The sequence below is a fragment of the Bombina bombina genome, chromosome 3 (genome assembly GCF_027579735.1).
Source record: "Bombina bombina isolate aBomBom1 chromosome 3, aBomBom1.pri, whole genome shotgun sequence".
Lineage (NCBI taxonomy): Eukaryota > Metazoa > Chordata > Amphibia > Anura > Bombinatoridae > Bombina > Bombina bombina.
Genome location: NC_069501.1, coordinates 519,696,730 through 519,718,193, shown reverse-complemented (window position 1 = coordinate 519,718,193; position 21,464 = coordinate 519,696,730).

The following is a 21,464-nucleotide window of genomic DNA, read 5'->3' as shown; positions in this document are numbered from 1 at the left end:
TAATTTTTTTATCCATAGGATCTGAAAAAGCACAACTGTCCTCGACAGGGATATTAGTACGCTTTGCTAAAGTAGAAACTGCTCCCTCCACCTTAGGGACCGTCTGCCATAAGTCCCGTGTGGTGGCGTCTATGGGAAACATTTTTCCAAAAATAGGAGGGGGGAAAACGGGTCTATCGCACTCTTTGTTAATTTCTGTAAACTTTTTAGGTATTGGAAAAACCTCAGTACACACCGGCACTGCAAAGTATTTATCCAGTCTACACAATTTCTCTGGCACTGCAATTGTGTCACAGTCATTCAGAGCAGCTAAAACCTCCCTAAGCAAAACACGGAGGTTCTCAAGCTTAAATTTAAAAGTAGAAATATCAGAATCAGGTTTCCCTGAGTCAGAGATATCACCCACAGACTGAAGCTCTCCTTCCTCAGCTTCTGCATATTGTGAGGCAGTATCAGACATGGCATCTTAAAGCGTCTGTATGCTCTGTATTACGCCTAACACCAGAGCTATCACGCTTTCCTCTAAATTCAGGCAGTCTGGCTAATACTGCTGACAGTGTATTATCCATGACTGCCGCCATGTCTTGCAAAGTAATCGCTATGGACGTCCTTGATGTACTTGGCGCCATTTGAGCGTGAGTCCCTTGAGCGGGAGTCAAAGGGTCTGACACGTGGGGAGAGTTAGTCGGCATAACTTCCCCCTCGTCAGAATCCTCTGGTGATTAATTTTTTAAAGACAACAGCTGATCTTTATTGTTTAAAGTGAAATCAATACATTTAGTACACATTCTCATATGGGGTTCCACCATGGCTTTTAAACATAATGAACAAGGAGTTTCCTCTATGTCAGACATGTTTGTACAGACTAGCAATGAGACTAGCAAGCGTGGAAAACACTTTAAATCAAGTTAACAAGCAAATATAAAAAATGGTACTGTGCCTTTAAGAGAAACAAATTTTGTCAAAATTTGAAAAACAGTGAAAAAAGGCAGTAAATCAAACAAAATTTTTACACAGTGTATGTAATAGGTTAGCAGAGCATTGCACCCACTTGCAAATGGATGATTAACCCCTTAATGCAAAAAACGGATCAAAAAAACGAAATAAACGTTTTTTAAACAGTCGCAACAACTGCCACAGCTCAGCTGTGGCCCTACCTTCCTCAATAAACGACTTTTGAAGCCTTTAGAGCCCTTCAGAGATGTCCTATAGCATGCAGGGGACTGCTGAGGGAAGCTGAATGTCTCTGTAATTTTAACTGCGCAAAAAAGCGCTAAAATAGGCCCCTCCCACTCATACTACAACAGTGGAACGCCTCAGGAAACTGTTTCTAGGCAAAAATCAAGCCAGCCATGTGGAAAAAATTAGGCCCCAATAAGTTTTATCACCAAAGCATATATAAAAACAATTAAACATGCCAGCAAACATTTTAAATTGCCATATTATCAGAGTATATATCTCTGGTAGTAAGCCTGATACAAGTCTCTATTAAATCACTGTTTTTAGGCTTAACTTACATTAATCAGGTACCAGCAGCATTTTCTAGTTCCTAGAAAAACTTAAAACACATACCTCAATAGCAGGATAACCTGCACACCATTCTCCCTCTGAAGTTACCTCACTCCTCAGACATATGTGAGAACAGCAGTGGATCTTAGTTACAAGCTGCTAAGATCATAGAAAAACGCAGGCAGATTCTTCTTTTAAATACTGCCTGAGATAAAATAGTACAACTCCGGTACTATTTAAAAATAACAAACTTTTGATTGAAGAAAAAACTAACTATATTTTACCACTCTCCTCTTACTACCTCCATCTTTGTTGAGAGTTGCAAGAGAATGACTAGATATGGCAGTTAGGGGAGGAGCTATATAGCAGCTCTGCTGTGGGTGTCCTCTTGCAACTTCCTGTTGGCAAGGAGAATATCCCAAAAGTAATGGATGATCCGTGGACTGGATACACCTTACAAGAGAAAGAGTTCCCTTGAATTAAACGATGGTGATCCAACCACCAAGTCAGAGAAGATCGAACATTGGGATTTAAGGATATTAATTGTGATATCTTTGTATAATCCCTGCACCATTGGTTCAGCATACAAAGCTGGAGAGGTCTCGTGAAAACGAGCAAAAGGGATCACGCCCGATGCAGCAGTCATGAGACCTAGAATTTCCATGCACAAAACTACAGAAGGGAATGATTGAGACTGAAGGTTTCGACAAGCTGAAACCAATTTCAGACGTCTCTTTTCTGTTAGAGACAAAGTCATGGACACTGAATCTATTTGGAAACCCAAAAAGGTTACCCTTGTCTGAGGAATCAAGGAACTCTTTGGTAAATTGATCCTCCAACCATGTCTTAGAAGAAACAACACAAGTTGATTCGTATGAGATTCTGCAGAATGTAAAGACTGAGCAAGTACCAAGATATCGTGCAAATAAGGAAATACCGCAATACCCTGGTCTCTGATTACAGAGAGAAGGGCACTGAGAACCTTTGAAAAGATCCTTGGAGCTGTTGCTAGGCCAAAAGGAAGAGCAACAAACTGGTAATGCTTGTCTAGTAAAGAGAATCTCAGGAACTGATAGTGATCTGGATGAATAGGAATATGAAGATATGTATCCTGTAAGTCTATTGTAGACATATAATGCCCTTGCTGAACAAAAGGCAGAATAGTCCTTATAGTCACCATTTTGAATGTTGGTATCCTTACATAACGATTCAATATTTTTAGATCCAGAACTGGTCTGAAGGAATTCTCCTTCTTTGGTACAATGAACAGATTTGAGTAAAACCCCAGACCCGTTCCAGAACTGGAACTGGCACAATTACCCCAGCCGACTCTTGGTCTGAAACACATTTCAGAAACGCCTGAGCCTTTACTGGGTTTACTGGAATGCATGAGAGAAAAAATGTTCCCACAGGCGGTCTTACCTTGAAACCTATTCTGTACCCTTGTGAAACAATGTTCTGAATCCAAAGACTTTGAATCGAATTGATCCAAACATCTTTGAAAAATCGTAACCTGCCCCCTACCAGCTGTGCTGGAATGAGGGCCGCACCTTCATGCGGATTTGGGAGCTGGTTTTGACTTTCTAAAATGCTTGGATTTATTCCAGACTGCAGAAGGTTTCCAAACGGAAACTGTTCCTTTAGGGGAAGGGTCAGGCTTCTGTTCCTTATTCTGACGAAAGGAACGAAAACGATTAGCAGCCCTATATTTACCTTTAGATTTTTTGTCCTGAAGCAAAAAGGCTCCCTTCCCCCCAGTAACAGTTGAAATTATTGAATCCAACTAAGAACCAAATAATTTATTACCTTGGAAGGAAAGAGAAAGCAATCTGGACTTAGACGTCATGTCAGAATTCCAAGATTTAAAGGGACACTGAACCCGTCTTCAAGGGGGTAATGCTGGTAGTGCAAAGGTTTACCTTTCTGTGTTCCCCCTCAAAGAAATCCGAAATGGTGGTTTATTTTATTTGTTCAGACTGACCAATCTAATTTGTCTATAACGTTCAGTGTAGACTGACAGTTTAGGCAGGGGTACACAGAAAGGTAAACCTTTGCACTACCAGCATTACTTACGGATAGAAGAGAAGAAACTGAACCGCACACTGCTTCACAGAATACAATGACTGCCGGAGACTAAGTTCACAGTCCCCATGCAGTGTTAGCGGCGCAATGCGCATGTCCTAAATCGGGAGCATGGAAATACGAGACTTGCAGAGTTACAGCAGGACACTGAACAAAACCAGAGGATCATGATGACGAAATATGGGAGGGGGCTGGCGGGCATTTTAAACTGCAAGGAAGAAATAAGTAAGTGGTAATTATTAGAAACGATTAAGGTTAATACATTAGGCTACAGTGCAAACAAAAAATCGTTAGCAACTGTATAGGAATTACCTATGTGAAAATTTAGGTTGACGGTCCCTTTAAGACCTTGTGATGATCCCTAAAAATGGGAACATACAGGTACACGTCCTTTAAATCTACTCATAAATTGACCCTTTCGGATCAAGGGAAGAATGGAACGAATAGTTTCCATCTAGGACGGTACACTGATAAATATGTCTAGACCTATGAGGTTCCCTCATTATTTGGTAACCACACACTAATTGGGATAAAAAACCCCAACCCTGTACCTGTATTGGGACTGGAACAATAACTCCCAGGTCTGAGAGGTCTCCTACACATTGTAAGAACGCCTCTCCTCTTGTCTGATCTGTAGATAATCTTGAAAACAGAACCTGCCTCTGTGAGAAAAACTTCTTTGTTTTTCTTTTTCTTTTTTTGTTGTTGAAATCCTTTACATTTCAAAAGAAATTATTCCTGACAAGCTTAGACTTAAAGCATACATCCGAAGAACAAGGCTCTAACCATAAAGCTCTGTGAGCTGGAAAAGAGAAAACTGAAACCCATGCTCCCAGTTTGATAACTTGAAAGTAAAGAAATTATCCAAGTACTAACCAGGCCCGACCCTGCTTAGCTTCCGAGATCAGAAGAGATTGGGCGCATTCAGGGTGGTATGGCCGTAGGCCCTTTGCTTTTAACCTATCCTGGATTTTATCCAGGAAAGTTTCCGACTTAGTAGCCTGAGGCCAATTAGTTAAGCTGGAAACAACTTCTTCCACCCTAGGAAATATTTTCCCAAACTCCCTAGCCGAGTCGGCTATGGAGGATATGTTATTAAATATAGGTAATGTTGACTCTTCCATTCCTTATAACTTAATGGACGCACAAGTATAGATTACGCCAGTAGAGTCGGAGTCGCCAAGGGTAGCTAAAACCTCCTAAAGTAACAAATGGAAATGTCAATCTAAAACACTGAAAAACAATCTCAGGATCAAAAAAAATATAATAATCATCTGAGTCTGAGAATTCTCTGTTAGATAATCCCGAATTATCTCCCTCTATCAGTTAACAGGGAAGAATCAGTTAACAGGGAAGAACCATTCAGAATAGCCACTACTGAATCAATCACTCAAATGATTAAACAATAAGTCCTCTATTAATGTTTTTCAGCCACGCGGGAAAAACATAGAATGCAAGAAATGCTGAGTAACGCCGGTTGGAGTGTGAGAGGAAACGCAGGACACTGCATGTGGGATATAAAAAATTTGTAATACACTCATAGGAGAAATTTGTGGCCTAGATTGACCACGTTAGACTCCTAAACAGCAAACGCCTGAGAAGGAGTAGGTTTCAGAAAAAATCTGTTAATAAAAATCAACACATAAAAAACGTTACTGTCTCTTTAAATTTGAAAAGTATTTTCTTATTTCTGAGTGCAGAAACAAGCAAATTAGCATGTCATATTACTGTACATAGACATCATAGATATTAGGGAAACTATGTCTTGTGCCGCAATCCCAGATTGTAAATAGCAAGGAACCGCAGGGCACTGCATGTGAGATATAAAAATGAATGCTTAATCACCTGCCTCACATATAGCAGGAAAATGAAATAAAAAGAACTACACCAATTGCAAATAGAGTCCATATATGGCAAGTGGTACTGTCCCTTTAAACGTTAAAAGGCAAACCCATCTTTATTATTATTATAATTATGTCCAACATTGTAGATGAATTATGAACTTTTCATCTATACCCTCAGTCTGACCCAGCTGAAGCCTACACAAAAGCTGAACTCATTGCAACACAATTATTGAGACAAAAATTTTCCCCACATCTTCCGATAACCGGAAGTGACCAGAAGAAAGAGACTCTCTACACTGCGCTATCCTCCACTCCGAGTGCAAATCCCACTGACAGGAGGGAGGACAGAAGCCTTGGCGCCGTTGTAAAACTCCGCCCCTTGTGGGCGTCACCCCATTTACCACCAGGTCGCCATTGTTCTTGAGTAAAGGCGCCGGGAGTAAAAGGCTAAAACTGCAGACATTTAAAGAATGCGACACCGCTGCTTATTGCGGGAACGCCGCACACACCTACACTGGTAGCCTATAAAAAATAAAAGGCAAACAAGTATCTCCCTGTCACCATTTACACCCCCGGGATTTAACAAACAAACAGACTGACTAGCAACATGTGATTAAGTTGCACAGTCCTTTAGTGTCCGGAATATTAATCTGCGCCCAACAGAGTATTAGGGAGTATCTTCCTCTCTCTCCATTTGAGCAAAAGCGCAATGCAAGCGCAAATAAAAAAGTAAACAGAAATACTGTGTCTTTCACCCAGGCAGCCCTTACTATTAGCCAGGGGAAAGAAAGACAAGCCATTTTTAAAAAAAAGAAAATCTTAGAAAGTGCCCAAACCTTCTCTGAGGTCCTTTTTGCCCCAGAAAAAAGATTAGCATTTACCTCATGTTCTGCCTGACAGTAAGGCAGTTCCAGGTGTAAGAGGTCCTCTCCCTCCCATGGACCTGGAAAGACAACGAAAGCCCTGAGTAAAATGTTTCAGGTCTTCTTTAGACAGGGCAGCATAATTGTATGGGAGGCGCAGTGAGAATTATGTCCCACCAGTTCCCATTGCTTTAAAGCCACCAAAAAGCTCTACTGATATGGACTAAGGCTACACCCTAGAACAAAGCAGCACACTCTGGCACTACTTTAAAAATAAACTCTTGATTGAAGAATCTAAACTAACACCTCACTTTACCTCTTCCTATCACTAACATAGGCAAAGAGAATGACTGAGTGGGAGGGAAGGGAGGAGCTATTTAACAGATCTGCTGTGTTGCTCTTTGCCTCCTCCTGCTGACCAGGAGGTGAATATCCCACAAGGATGAAATCCGTGGACTCACTGTGTCTTTAAAAAGAAATATAAGTACAATACATATATTTAGAACTTTATATTAATACATAAAGTGCCAAACCATAGCTGAAAGTGTCTTAAGTAATGAAAACATACTTACCGAAAGACACCCATCCACATATAGCAGATAACTGCTTCAGTACTGGTTTGGCTATCAGTAGAGGTAATGGAATATGAGAGTATATTGTCGATCTGAATAAGCGAGGTAGGAGATGAATCTCTACGACCGATAACAGAGAACCTATGAAATAGATCTCCCGCGAGGAAAACCATTGCATTCAATAGGTAATACTCCCTTCACATCCCTCTGACATTCACTGTACTCTGAGAGGAATCGGGCTTCAAAATGCTGAGAAGCGCATATCAACCTAGAATCTAAGCACAAACTTACTTCACCGCCTCCATAGGGGGCAAAGATTGTAAAAACTGAATTTTGGGTGTGGTGCATTTTGAGGTTTGGGAAACTTTGAACCTCCTGGTAGGATTGTATATCCCATACGTCACTAGCTCATGGACTCTTGCCAATTACATGAAAGAAATGCCTTTCCATGAAGCAGCCACAAAATGGTGACAAAACCTCAGCAAAGATATTTACTAAATAAAAGTAAAACTGATCTTTAGCGAAAACAGTCCCCATAGCAATGATGATCAATCATCAAAAAATGTGAATAAGACATAGCAATAAGTATAGAAAATACTGTATATTGTAATAAAACCAGAGACTGGTAGAATAATAGGGCATAAATACCCCTACTAATTCAGATGAAGCTTTGTGGCATATAAGTACCACCATGAGGATAGACATAATAGAATAGCAAAATATTTACATTGAAGCTCTCCATAACGGCATAGAACACAAACTAGTCCCAGCACATATACCTCCTACAAAACACATTAGGAGACCCTTAACTGCTAGCCCGCATCCTACTAAAAGGAGGAAACAAGGGCAGGGAGTTAAAATAAGGGCGAGCAGTGCGATTGCCACTAAAAGGGGATATGAAAAATAGAGCTCATGCTGATCCGTGGTATAAAAAAAAGCCACGCCCACGAAACCTGCTTCTCTGTCAACGCACTTAAATTAACTGCGCTATATTGGTATGACTTAGTCTGTATCCCAGTATAATAAACACTGGTATAAAAGCCCCTTTGATTCTGTCAGACCTGGAACGCTAAGTCTTCGAAAGGAGCGATACATATAGTAGACTGACAAGCCGTAGAGCCTGACTCTTAAACAGCGCTATTGCACCCGCCAACAATGGCGGTTCCTAGAAGCCAAAATCATTAAAAAAATGTCATGGAATACAACCCAGAACTCCAGGCTGCTAGCTGATTTACACGAATCCGCTTCTAAGTATGAGTGGATTACTAATGCATAGTATAGAGGGAGGGAAACAAATCTAACAGGACCTTCCATCTGTTATAATGTCCCTTAGGTACTAAATCAGGCGCTCAAATTAACTGCGCCATAAAACTCCTGCACATATGCCTCATTGTAAAGAGGGATTGGATTTTTTAATAACCGTCATAAGAATAAAACCTAAAGAGGATTATAAAGTCAGTAATAACATACCATGCAGGGATTGACTGTGGGGAAAATGTTGTACAGCCTGGGTAACCGTACAATTGCCCTTCAGAGAAAGTAGCAAAATCTTTAACCCTGCAGAAGCCAGAAAGCTGCTCGGCCGTAAGATATCAATAAAACAGAGGATATATAATGCAAATAAAAAAACGTTTGAGGGTAGTCTGTCCCACTAGGTCCCTGTTGCAGTCCTATAAAGTCCACAGAAGAAATAAATCTAAGAGTACTCTCTCACCTAGAAGACCACCTCGCCGCCTTCTAACTGCTAAAAGCAACCATTACTCTTACTAAAGAGATTGACATGGACACAGCTAGACCCCAATCCTTGCTTGCAGGGAAAAGTACTGATTAAAGGATTAAATATCTTCAGACACCATCTTCGCACATCCTCCATTGACAGAGGCAAAGAGAATGACTATGGATTATGGGTAAGGGAAGTTACACTTAACAGCTTTGCTGGGGTGAACTTTGCCGCCTCCTGCTGGCCAGGAGTTGAATATCCCACTAGTAATTGGAATGACAATGTGCATTCTCCATGCCATAGGAAAGAAAAACAATCTATATTTAGATACCATATCAGCATTCCAGGATTTAAACCACAGAGCCTTCCCTGCAAGAATAGCTAGAGACATGCTTTTGACATTTTCTTAATATCAAACACTGCTTCACAAATAAAAGAAATTACACTCTGAAGCAAACTTAATAGAAAGCAATAATGATGCCTGATAAAACAGCTTTGCTAAGCTGAGAAAAGCGTTGCTGATTTTATTGCATTATTAAAGTAAGTTTTTAACCTTACAACTTGCTATTGATCATCACTTGTATCCTGAACTGGAGAGGAAAAATCTTTAGAGGTACTAAATCCCCAGTGTTGGTGAACCATGAGAGGCCAGTCTGCTGGATGACTGAGAGACTCCAGCCTGCTACATTTGCACCATATAGGGGTGCTTTCTCACATGTGAGTGAATTTTCACTTTTTATATTGTTTATCCAATTGTATGCAGTACTAGGCCATGTGGCGCTTCTGTTTGTAAATTTAATAGAAGTTGTCATAGAAGACTGGACAACCAGAAAGTAGAAGCATCAGCTATATCAGCAATAGAAATAGCTGGCCTGAGAATATAACCAGAATGTAAAAAGGCCCGTCTATGAAAGGATTCTAACTTCCTGTCTAAATGATCCTTAAAAGGAAGTACTGTCCTCCAAAGTATGCAAATAGGACCAAGTTGCTGCTTTGCAAATCTGATCAATCGAAGCTTCATTCTTAAACGCCCAGGAAGTAGAAACTGACCTAGTAGAATGAGCTGTAATCCTTTGAGGCGGAGATTTACCCGACTCAACATAGGCAAGATGAATTAAAGATTTCAACCAAGATGCCAAAGAAATGGCAGAAGCTTTCTGGCCTTTTCCAGAACCAGAAAAGATAACAAATAAACTAAAAGTCTTTCGGAAAGACTTAGTAGCTTCAACATAATATTTCAAAGCTCTAACAACATCCAAAGAATGCAATGATTTCTCCTTAGAATTCTTAGGATTAGGACATAATGAAGGAACCACAATTTCCCTACTAATGTTGTTAGAATTCACAACTTTAGGTAAAAATTCAAAAGAAGTTCGCAACACTGCCTTATCCTGATGAAAAATCAGAAAAGGAGACTCACAAGAAAGAGCAGATAATTCAGAAACTCTTCTAGCAGAAGAGATTGCCAAAAGGAACAAAACTTTCCAAGAAAGTAATTTAATGTCCAATGAATGCATAGGTTCAAACGGAAGAGCTTGAAGAGCCCCCAGAACCAAATTCAAAATCCAAGGAGGAGAAATTGACTTAATGACAGGTTTTATACGAACCAAAGCTTGTACAAAACAATGAATATCAGGAAGATTAGCAATCTTTCTGTGAAAAAGAACAGAAAGAGCAGAGATTTGTCCTTTCAAAGAACTTGCGGATAAACCTTTATCTAAACCATCCTGAAGAAACTGTAAAATTCTCGGAATTCTAAAAGAATGCCAAGAAAAATGATGAGAAAGACACCAAGAAATATAAGTCTTCCAGACTCTATAATATATCTCTCTGGATACAGATTTACGAGCCTGTAACATAGTATTAATCACAGAGTCAGAGAAACCTCTTTGACCAAGAATCAAGCGTTCAATCTCCATACCTTTAAATTTAAGGATTTGAGATCCTGATGGAAAAAAGGACCTTGCGACAGAAGGTCTGGTCGTAGCGGAAGAGTCCACGGATGGCAAGAGGCCATCCGGACAAGATCCGCATACCAAAACCTGTGAGGCCATGCCGGAGCTACCAGCAGAACAAACGAGCATTCCTTCAGAATCTTGGAGATTACTCTTGGAAGAAGAACTAGAGGCGGAAAGATATAAGCAGGATGATACTTCCAAGGAAGTGATAATGCATCCACTGCTTCCGCCTGAGGATCCCGGGATCTGGACAGATACCTGGGAAGTTTCTTGTTTAGATGAGACGCCATCAGATCTATTTCTGGAAGCTCCCACATTTGAACAATCTGAAGAAATACCTCTGGGTGAAGAGACCATTCGCCCGGATGCAACGTTTGGCGACTAAGATAATCCGCTTCCCAATTGTCTATACCTGGGATATGAACCGCAGAGATTAGACAGGAGCTGGATTCCGCCCAAACCAGAATTCGAGATACTTCTTTCATAGCCAGAGGACTGTGAGTCCCTCCTTGATGATTGATGTATGCCACAGTAGTGACATTGTCTGTCTGAAAACAAATGAACGATTCTCTCTTCAGAAGAGGCCAAGACTGAAGAGCTCTGAAAATTGCACGGAGTTCCAAAATATTGATCGGTAATCTCACCTCCTGAGATTCCCAAACTCCTTGTGCCGTCAGAGATCCCCACACAGCTCCCCAACCTGTGAGACTTGCATCTGTTGAAATTACAGTCCAGGTCGGAAGCACAAAAGAAGCCCCCTGAATTAAACGACGGTGATCTGTCCACCACGTTAGAGAGTGTCGTACAATCGGTTTTAAAGATATTAATTGAGATATCTTTGTGTAATCCTTGCACCATTGATTCAGCATACAGAGCTGAAGAGGTCGCATGTGAAAACGAGCAAAGGGGATCGCGTCCGATGCAGCAGTCATAAGACCTAGAATTTCCATGCATAAGGCTACCGAAGGGAATGATTGTGACTGAAGGTTTCGACAAGCTGAAATCAATTTTAGACGTCTCTTGTCTGTTAAAGACAGAGTCATGGACACTGAATCTATCTGGAAACCCAGAAAGGTTACCCTTGTCTGAGGAATCAATGAACTTTTTGGTGAATTGATCCTCCAACCATGATCTTGAAGAAACAACACAAGTCGATTCGTATGAGATTCTGCTAAATGTAAAGACTGAGCAAGTACCAAGCTATCGTCCAAATAAGGAAATACCACAATACCCTGTTCTCTGATTACAGACAGAAGGGCACCGAGAACCTTTGTAAAAATTCTTGGAGCTGTAGCTAGGCCAAACGGCAGAGCCACAAACTGGTAATGCTTGTCCAGAAAAGAGAATCTCAGGAACTGAGAATGATCTGGATGAATCGGAATATGCAGATATGCATCCTGTAAATCTATTGTGGACATAAAATGCCCTTGCTGAACAAAAGGCAAGATAGTCCTTACAGTTACCATTTTGAACGTTGGTATCCTTACATAACGATTCAATATTTTTAGATCCAGAACTGGTCTGAAAGAATTCTCCTTCTTTGGTACAATGAAGAGATTTGAATAAAACCCCATCCCCTGTTCCAGAACTGGAACTGGCATAATTACTCCAGCCAACTCTAGATCTGAAACACAATTCAGAAATGCTTGAGCTTTCACTGGATTTACTGGGACACGGGATAGAAAAAATCTCTTTGCAGGAGGTCTCATCTTGAAACCAATTCTGTACCCTTCTGAAACAATGTTCTGAATCCAAAGATTGTGAACAGAATTGATCCAAATTTCTTTGAAAAAACGTAACCTGCCCCCTACCAGCTGAGCTGGAATGAGGGCCGCACCTTCATGTGGACTTAGAAGCAGGCTTTGCCTTTCTAGAAGGCTTGGATTTATTCCAGACTGGAGATGGTTTCCAAACTGAAACTGCTCCTGAGGATGAAGGATCAGGCTTTTGTTCTTTGTTGAAACAAAAGGAACGAAAATGATTATTAGCCCTGTTTTTACCCTTAGATTTTTTATCCTGTGGTAAAAAAGTTCCTTTCCCACCAGTAACAGTTGAGATAATGGAATCCAACTGAGAACCAAATAATTTGTTACCCTGGAAAGAAATGGAAAGTAGAGTTGATTTAGAAGCCATATCAGCATTCCAAGTTTTAAGCCATAAAGCTCTTCTAGCTAAAATAGCTAGAGACATAAACCTGACATCAACTCTGATAATATCAAAAATGGCATCACAGATAAAATTATTAGCATGCTGAAGAAGAATAATAATATTATGAGAATCATGATCTGTTACTTGTTGTGCTAAAGTCTCCAACCAAAAAGTTGAAGCTGCAGCAACATCAGCCAAAGATATAGCAGGCCTAAGAAGATTACCTGAACACAGATAAGCTTTTCTTAGAAAGGATTCAATTTTCCTATCTAAAGGATCTTTAAACGAAGTACCATCTGACGTAGGAATAGTAGTACGTTTAGCAAGGGTAGAAATAGCCCCATCGACTTTAGGGATTTTGTCCCAAAATTCTAATCTGTCAGACGGCACAGGATATAATTGCTTAAAACGTTTAGAAGGAGTAAATGAATTACCCAATTTATCCCATTCTCTGGAAATTACTTCAGAAATAGCATTAGGAACAGGAAAAACTTCTGGAATAACCACAGGAGATTTAAATACCTTATCTAAACGTTTAGAATTAGTATCAAGAGGACCAGAATCCTCTATTTCTAAAGCAATTAGTACTTCTTTAAGTAAAGAACGAATAAATTCCATTTTAAATAAATATGAAGATTTATCAGCATCAATCTCTGAGACAGAATCCTCTGAACCAGAAGAGTCATCAGAATCAGAATGATGATGTTCATTTAAAAATTCATCTGTAGAGAGAGAAGTTTTAAAATATTTTTTATGTTTACTAGAAGGAGAAATAACAGACATAGCCTTCTTGATGGATTCAGAAACAAAATCTCTTATGTTATCAGGAACATTCTGCACCTTAGATGTTGAGGGAACTGCAACAGGCAATGGTACATTACTAAAGGAAATATTATCTGCTTTAACAAGTTTGTCATGACAATTAATACAAACAACAGCCGGAGGAATAGCTACCAAAAGTTTACAGCAGATACACTTAGCTTTGGTAGTTCCAGCACTAGACAGCGATTTTCCTGAAGTATCTTCTGACTCAGATGCAACGTGAGACATCTTGCAATATGTAAGAGAAAAAACAACATATAAAGCAAAAATTGATCAAATTCCTTAAATGACAGTTTCAGGAATGGGAAAAAATGCCAATAAACAAGCTTCTAGTAACCAGAAGCAAAGAAAAAATGAGACTGAAATAATGTGGAGACAAAAGCGACGCCAAAAATGACGCCACATCCGGAACGCCAACATTTTTGGCGCAAAAGGACGTCAAAAAATGACGCAACTTCCGGCGACACGTATGACACCGGAAACAGAAAAGATTTTTTGCGCCAAAAAAGTCCGCGCCAAGAATGACGCAATAAAATGAAGCATTTTCAGCCCCCGCGAGCCTAACAGGCCACAGGGAAAAAAAGTCAAATTTTTTAAGGTAAGAAAAAATGATTGATTCAAATGCATTATCCCAAATATGAAACTGACTGTCTGAAAATAAGGAATGTTGAACATTCTGAGTCAAGGCAAATAAATGTTTGAATACATATATTTAGAACTTTATAAATAAAGTGCCCAACCATAGCTTAGAGTGTCACAGAAAATAAGATTTACTTACCCCAGGACACTCATCTACATGTTTGTAGAAAGCCAAACCAGTACTGAAACGAAAATCAGCAGAGGTAATGGTATATAAATAAGAGTATATCGTCGATCTGAAAAGGGAGGTAAGAGATGAATCTCTACGACCGATAACAGAGAACCTATGAAATAGACCCCGTAGAAGGAGATCACTGCATTCAAATAGGCAATACTCTCCTCACATCCCTCTGACATTCACTGCACGCTGAGAGGAAAACCGGGCTCCAACTTGCTGCGGAGCGCATATCAACGTAGAATCTAGCACAAACTTACTTCACCACCTCCATAGGAGGCAAAGTTTGTAAAACTGAATTGTGGGTGTGGTGAGGGGTGTATTTATAGGCATTTTGAGGTTTGGGAAACTTTGCCCCTCCTGGTAGGAATGTATATCCCATACGTCACTAGCTCATGGACTCTTGCTAATTACATGAAAGAAAAGCACAACTGTCCTCGACAGGGATATTAGTACGCTTTGCTAAAGTAGAAACTGCTCCCTCCACCTTAGGGACCGTCTGCCATAAGTCCCGTGTGGTGGCGTCTATGGGAAACATTTTTCCAAAAATAGGAGGGGGGAAAACGGGTCTATCGCACTCTTTGTTAATTTCTGTAAACTTTTTAGGTATTGGAAAAACCTCAGTACACACCGGCACTGCAAAGTTTTTATCCAGTCTACACAATTTCTCTGGCACTGCAATTGTGTCACAGTCATTCAGAGCAGCTAAAACCTCCCTAAGCAAAACACGGAGGTTCTCAAGCTTAAATTTAAAAGTAGAAATATCAGAATCAGGTTTCCCTGAGTCAGAGATATCACCCACAGACTGAAGCTCTCCTTCCTCAGCTTCTGCATATTGTGAGGCAGTATCAGACATGGCATCTTAAAGTGTCTGTATGCTCTGTATTACGCCTAACACCAGAGCTATCACGCTTTCCTCTAAATTCAGGCAGTCTGGCTAATACTGCTGACAGTGTATTATCCATGACTGCCGCCATGTCTTGTAAAGTAATCGCTATGGGCGTCCTTGATGTACTTGGCGCCATTTGAGCGTGAGTCCCTTGAGCGGGAGTCAAAGGGTCTGACACGTGGGGAGAGTTAGTCGGCATAACTTCCCCCTCGTCAGAATCCTCTGGTGATTAATTTTTTAAAGACAACAGCTGATCTTTATTGTTTAAAGTGAAATCAATACATTTAGTACACATTCTCATATGGGGTTCCACCATGGCTTTTAAACATAATGAACAAGGAGTTTCCTCTATGTCAGACATGTTTGTACAGACTAGCAATGAGACTAGCAAGCTTGGAAAATACTTTAAATCAAGTTAACAAGCAAATATAAAAAATGGTACTGTGCCTTTAAGAGAAACAAATTTTGTCAAAATTTGAAAAACAGTGAAAAAAGGCAGTAAATCAAATGAAATTTTTACAGTGTATGTAATAGGTTAGCAGAGCATTGCACCCACTTGCAAATGGATGATTAACCCCTTAATGCAAAAAACGGATCAAAAAAACAAAATAAACGTTTTTTAAACAGTCGCAACAACTGCCACAGCTCAGCTGTGGCCCTACCTTCCTCAATAAACGACTTTTGAAGCCTTTAGAGCCCTTCAGAGATGTCCTATAGCATGCAGGGGACTGCTGAGGGAAGCGGAATGTCTCTGTAATTTTAACTGCGCAAAAAAAACGCTAAAATAGGCCCCTCCCACTCATACTACAACAGTGGAAAGCCTCAGGAAACTGTTTCTAGGCAAAAATCAAGCCAGCCATGTGGAAAAAATTAGGCCCCAATAAGTTTTATCACCAAAGCATATATAAAAACAATTAAACATGCCAGCAAACATTTTAAATTGCCATATTATCAGAGTATATATCTCTGGTAGTAAGCCTGATACAAGTCTCTATTAAATCACTGTTTTTAGGCTTAACTTACATTAATCAGGTACCAGCAGCATTTTCTAGTTCCTAGAAAAACTTAAAACTGCACATACCTCAATAGCAGGATAACCTGCACGCCATTCTCCCTCTGAAGTTACCTCACTCCTCAGACATATGTGAGAACAGCAGTGGATCTTAGTTACAAGCTGCTAAGATCATAGAAAAACGCAGGCAGATTCTTCTTCTAAATACTGCCTGAGATAAAATAGTACAACTCCGGTACTATTTAAAAATAACAAACTTTTGATTGAAGAAAAAACTAACTATATTTTACCACTCTCCTCTTACTATCTCCATCTTTGTTGAGAGTTGCAAGAGAATGACTGGATATGGCAGTTAGGGGAGGCGCTATATAGCAGCTCTGCTGTGGGTGTCCTCTTGCAACTTCCTGTTGGCAAGGAGAATATCCCACAAGTAATGGATGATCCGTGGACTGGATACACCTTACAAGAGAAAGAGGTCCCTTGAATTAAACGATGGTGATCCAACCACCAAGTCAGAGAAGATCGAACATTGGGATTTAAGGATATTAATTGTGATATCTTTGTATAATCCCTGCACCATTGGTTCAGCATACAAAGCTGGAGAGGTCTCGTGAAAACGAGCAAAAGGGATCACGCCCGATGCAGCAGTCATGAGACCTAGAATTTCCATGCACAAAACTACAGAAGGGAATGATTGAGACTGAAGGTTTCGACAAGCTGAAACCAATTTCAGACGTCTCTTTTCTGTTAGAGACAAAGTCATGGACACTGAATCTATTTGGAAACCCAAAAAGGTTACCCTTGTCTGAGGAATCAAGGAACTCTTTGGTAAATTGATCCTCCAACCATGTCTTTGAAGAAACAACACAAGTTGATTCGTATGAGATTCTGCAGAATGTAAAGACTGAGCAAGTACCAAGATATCGTCCAAATAAGGAAATACCGCAATACCCTGGTCTCTGATTACAGAGAGGAGGGCACTGAGAACCTTTGAAAAGATCCTTGGAGCTGTTGCTAGGCCAAAAGGAAGAGCAACAAACTGGTAATGCTTGTCTAGAAAAGAGAATCTCAGGAACTGATAGTGATCTGGATGAATAGGAATATGAAGATATGTATCCTGTAAGTCTATTGTAGACATATAATGCCCTTGCTGAACAAAAGGCAGAATAGTCCTTATAGTCGCCATTTTGAATGTTGGTATCCTTACATAACGATTCAATATTTTTAGATCCAGAACTGGTCTGAAGGAATTCTCCTTCTTTGGTACAATGAACAGATTTGAGTAAAACCCCAGACCCGTTCCAGAACTGGAACTGGCACAATTACCCCAGCCGACTCTTGGTCTGAAACACATTTCAGAAACGCCTGAGCCTTTACTGGGTTTACTGGAATGCATGAGAGAAAAAATGTTCTCACAGGCGGTCTTACCTTGAAACCTATTCTGTACCCTTGTGAAACAATGTTCTGAATCCAAAGACTTTGAATCGAATTGATCCAAACATCTTTGAAAAATCGTAACCTGCCCCCTACCAGCTGTGCTGGAATGAGGGCCGCACCTTCATGCGGATTTGGGAGCTGGTTTTGACTTTCTAAAATGCTTGGATTTATTCCAGACTGGAGAAGGTTTCCAAACGGAAACTGTTCCTTTAGGGAAAGGGTCAGGCTTCTGTTCCTTATTCTGACGAAAGGAACGAAAACGATTAGCAGCCCTATATTTACCTTTAGATTTTTTGTCCTGAAGCAAAAAGGCTCCCTTCCCCCCAGTAACAGTTGAAATTATTGAATCCAACTAAGAACCAAATAATTTATTACCTTGGAAGGAAAGAGAAAGCAATCTGGACTTAGACGTCATGTCAGAATTCCAAGATTTAAAGGGACACTGAACCCGTCTTCAAGGGGGTAATGCTGGTAGTGCAAAGGTTTACCTTTCTGTGTTCCCCCTCAAAGAAATCCGAAATGGTGGTTTATTTTATTTGTTCAGACTGACCAATCTAATTTGTCTATAACGTTCAGTGTAGACTGACAGTTTATAAGAACAGGAGAAGTGGACCGAGCGCTACACCCAGGGCCTTAAGCTTACTAACTATATAGCCTCCTAGTAGGCTAACAATACAAAAGTTAAAATGGGGAGAGAGTAAGCGCTAAAAAGCTTAAAAGGCTAGTAAAAGGTACATTTTAATACATATAAAAATTTACAAATGGCAATCAGACGCATGGATCCATGTCTGACTTAACAAAAAAAAAATATATATATATATATATAATAAACAAATCTAAAAATATCTAAAAATATCCAATGGAGTATAGCATGTGACGCTGACTTAGTGAGCCAGTGATGAGGAGTTAGGACATGTACATTCAATAATATAAACAACCTAAGTGAGTGATTGAGTGCACACAATAGCTTTCAACAAAGAAAAATAGCATTCACAAAAAATAGTGTTCACAAAAATTGGCGTACATAAAAAATGTTCAAATGTTCAACCGGTTATATGTAAGTGAATCCAGTAGTGTTTCCTCCAAAGTGACGTGTAGAAATATAACGTGAAGTCAATAATAGTAGAATGTAAACGTTGAGTGGGTCAAATTATTGTGGTTCAGCTGCTAAATTAAAAAATTGTAAATCCGTGAGGTGTATAAAAATAAAAATAACTTGTGAAAAAATCCACGTGGAAAACTTGAATTCAAATGATAAACAAAGGTCAAAAATCAAAAGACAAAAATCAAAAGACAAAAATATCAAAAGACAAAAATAGAAAATCAGTGATAATATTAAAAAGCACTAAAGATCTAGTGAAAACAAATCCTTAATTCAGATGTTAAAAATCCTTGGTAAGATCCATAACAAACAAATACATCGATAAAATACCTAAAAGGGAACAAAAGAGAAACAAATAGTGCAACACTGTATATGATATATAATATATTATAATATATTATATTTTTATTTTTATACACCTCACGGATTTACAATTTTTTAATTTAGCAGCTGAACCACAATAATTTGACCCACTCAACGTTTACATTCTACTATTATTGACTTCACGTTATATTTCTACACGTCACTTTGGAGGAAACACTACTGGATTCACTTACATATAACCGGTTGAACATTTGAACATTTTTTATGTACGCCAATTTTTGTGAACACTATTTTTTGTGAATGCTATTTTTCTTTGTTGAAAGCTATTGTGTGCACTCAATCACTCACTTAGGTTGTTTAAATTATTGAATGTACATGTCCTAACTCCTCATCACTGGCTCACTAAGTCAGCGTCACATGCTATACTCCATTGGATATTTTTAGATATTTTTAGATTTGTTTATTATATATATATATTTTTTTTTTGTTAAGTCAGACATGGATCCATGCGTCTGATTGCCATTTGTAAATTTTTATATGTATTAAAATGTACCTTTTACTAGCCTTTTAAGCTTTTTAGCGCTTACTCTCTCCCCATTTAGACTGACAGTTTAGGCAGGGGTACACAGAAAGGTAAACCTTTGCACTACCAGCATTACTTACGGATAGAAGAGAAGAAATTGAACCGCACACTGCTTCACAGAATACAATGACTGCCGGAGACTAAGTTCACAGTCCCCATGCAGTGTTAGCGGCGCAATGCGCATGTGCTAAATCGGGAGCATCGAAATACGAGACTTGCAGAGTTACAGCAGGACACTGAACAAAACCAGAGGATCATGATGACGAAATATGGGAGGGGGCTGGCGGGCATTTTAAACTGCAAGGAAGTGGTAATTATTAGAAACGATTAAGGTTAATACATTAGGCTACAGTGCAAACAAAAAATCGTTAGCAACTGTATAGGAATTACCTATGTGAAAATTTAGGTTGACGGTCCCTTTAAGACCTTGTGATGATCCCTAAAAATGGGAACATACAGGTACACGTCCTTTAAATCTACTCATAAATTGACCCTTTCGGATCAAGGGAAGAATGGAACGAATAGTTTCCATCTAGGACGGTACACTGATAAATATGTCTAGACCTATGAGGTTCCCTCATTATTTGGTAACCACACACTAATTGGGATAAAAAAAACCAACCCTGTACCTGTATTGGGACTGGAACAATAACTCCCAGGTCTGAGAGGTCTCCTACACATTGTAAGAACGCCTCTCCTCTTGTCTGATCTGTAGATAATCTTGAAAACAGAACCTGCCTCTGTGAGAAAAACTTCTTTGTTTTTCTTTTTCTTTTTTTGTTGTTGAAATCCTTTACATTTCAAAAGAAATTATTCCTGACAAGCTTAGACTTAAAGCATACATCCGAAGAACAAGGCTCTAACCATAAAGCTCTGTGAGCTGGAACAGAGAAAACTGAAACCCATGCTCCCAGTTTGATAACTTGAAAGTAAAGAAATTATCCAAGTACTAACCAGGCCCGACCCTGCTTAGCTTCCGAGATCAGACGAGATTGGGCGCATTCAGGGTGGTATGGCCGTAGGCCCTTTGCTTTTAACCTATCCTGGATTTTATCCAGGAAAGTTTCCGACTTAGTAGCCTGAGGCCAATTAGTTAAGCTGGAAACAACTTCTTCCACCCTAGGAAATATTTTCCCAAACTCCCTAGCCGAGTCGGCTATGGAGGATATGTTATTAAATATAGGTAATGTTGACTCTTCCATTCCTTATAACTTAATGGACGCACAAGTATAGATTACGCCAGTAGAGTCGGAGTCGCCAAGGGTAGCGAAAACCTCCTAAAGTAACAAATGGAAATGTCAATCTAAAACACTGAAAAACAATCTCAGGATCAAAAATAATATAATATTCATCTGAGTCTGAGAATTCTCTGTTAGATAATCCCGAATTATCTCCCTCTATCAGTTAACAGGGAAGAATCAGTTAACAGGGAAGAACCATTCAGAATAGCCACTACTGAATCAATCACTCAAATGATTAAACAATAAGTCCTCTATTAATGTTTTTCAGCCACGCGGGAAAAACATAGAATGCAAGAAATGCTGAGTAACGCCGGTTGGAGTGTGAGAGGAAACGCAGGACACTGCATGTGGGATATAAAAAATTTGTAATACACTCATAGGAGAAACTTGTGGCCTAGATTGACCACGTTAGACTCCTAAACAGCAAACGCCTGAGAAGGAGTAGGTTTCAGAAAAAATCTGTTAATAAAAATTAACACATAAAAAACGTTACTGTCTCTTTAAATTTGAAAAGTATTTTCTTATTTCTGAGTGCAGAAACAAG